We start from the raw sequence: 1,414 nt of genomic DNA, 5'->3' as shown, positions 1-1,414 counted from the left end.
AGTCATCACAAGGAAAAAAGTTTTCTTTCTTAGTGATGTCAAATATAACTTGTATTTCTTTCCATCCTTCAGGGCATCTAAGTTTTACGTTATCAACCCTAATCTCTTGGGGAGTTAAAGCTTTTTGTAACTCTTTCTCCTTTCCTTTGTAGCCTATAATCCTATCTTCCGAAAAGGACATTCGACTATTAAACTCAGTCCTAGAGTTAAGTGTCCGATCTAAGATTGGGTGATCTTTTATAATAATATCAACACCACCTATTCTAGGAATTCTAATAGGGTCTCGTGTCATGACTTTGGCGAACTCCTTGAAAATTCTAGGAATCTCAATATACTCTTTCCTAAGAAACAAGTCTGAATGATGCGTATTGGAAAGGGCATATGCAATTCTATAAGTTATAGAATACGGTCTATTTCCTTCTCTCATTAGATCTTTTCTTTTAAAATCTTGATGAAGGGTTAAGACTCTACTAAAATCTTGGTCTGCTAGGTTGTATGCAATCCTAGGATGAATGTCAAACATCAGTTTTCCTGCATACAAGTTACCTATCATTGTTCCAAGACAACCATCTCTTAAGTTATTGATTCTTCTATCCATTATTGATAAATGTATTTCTGAATCAATTCCTTCCTTAAAAGTTGCTTTTATTACTACTTCAATAGTTCCTATGTGGATCCATTTCATAGTAATGGCTACTTCTTCTCTAAGCTTACTCAATTCTTCAAGAATTTCTTCTTTAGGAATTAACTGCATTTCCATCACATTACCAGTAAGTTCCATAGGTATAGCAAACTCACCTGAACTTACTTTGTAGATTATGTGATGCTTCCTTTGGTTTAGTCCTATCTGGTTCAGGACTTTTCCAATTCCTCCAATCCTAAATCCATCATATGGGCTGAGGTTGGAATCTTACCGCATGATTCTTTCCATGGTTTTGTTTGACACCGTCATTCTGGAAAAGAATCATGATAGGCTTTCGGAGGTTTGAAGCCTATCTCCTTCGTTGTAGTTATTCTGACTCGGTTGAAGATCCATCTGAATCAGTCTCTATTTCCTCCTCATATACGCTTTCGTCTGAAGGAAGATCTTCGAATTGGTAGATGGGTACCAAGTCACCATAGTAAACTGCATCTAGGATGTCATCCGTGGCTTCAAATTTTCTTAATTCATCACGTTTTTGTTGACAATCGGGAGATATATGTCCTTTTGCTCCGCAAGTCCAGCAATTGCAATCTTTAAAACTTTCATTGGCTCGGGTATGGGCCCGTCTGAAAGTTCTTCTTGTAGGGGTTCTTCCGGTGGATCTTGCATCCGTTCGTCTAGATCCTTGGGATAAAACCCTTGTTGGTCCTGTTCTTTGTCCAGATTTGTACGTTCTGGCTTTGGACTTGGACCACCATGATCTCCATCGGG

Source organism: Sesamum indicum, linkage group LG7 (genome assembly GCF_000512975.1).
Source record: "Sesamum indicum cultivar Zhongzhi No. 13 linkage group LG7, S_indicum_v1.0, whole genome shotgun sequence".
NCBI classification, from domain to species: Eukaryota; Viridiplantae; Streptophyta; class Magnoliopsida; order Lamiales; family Pedaliaceae; genus Sesamum; species Sesamum indicum.
Note: the sequence above shows the minus strand (reverse complement) of the source record.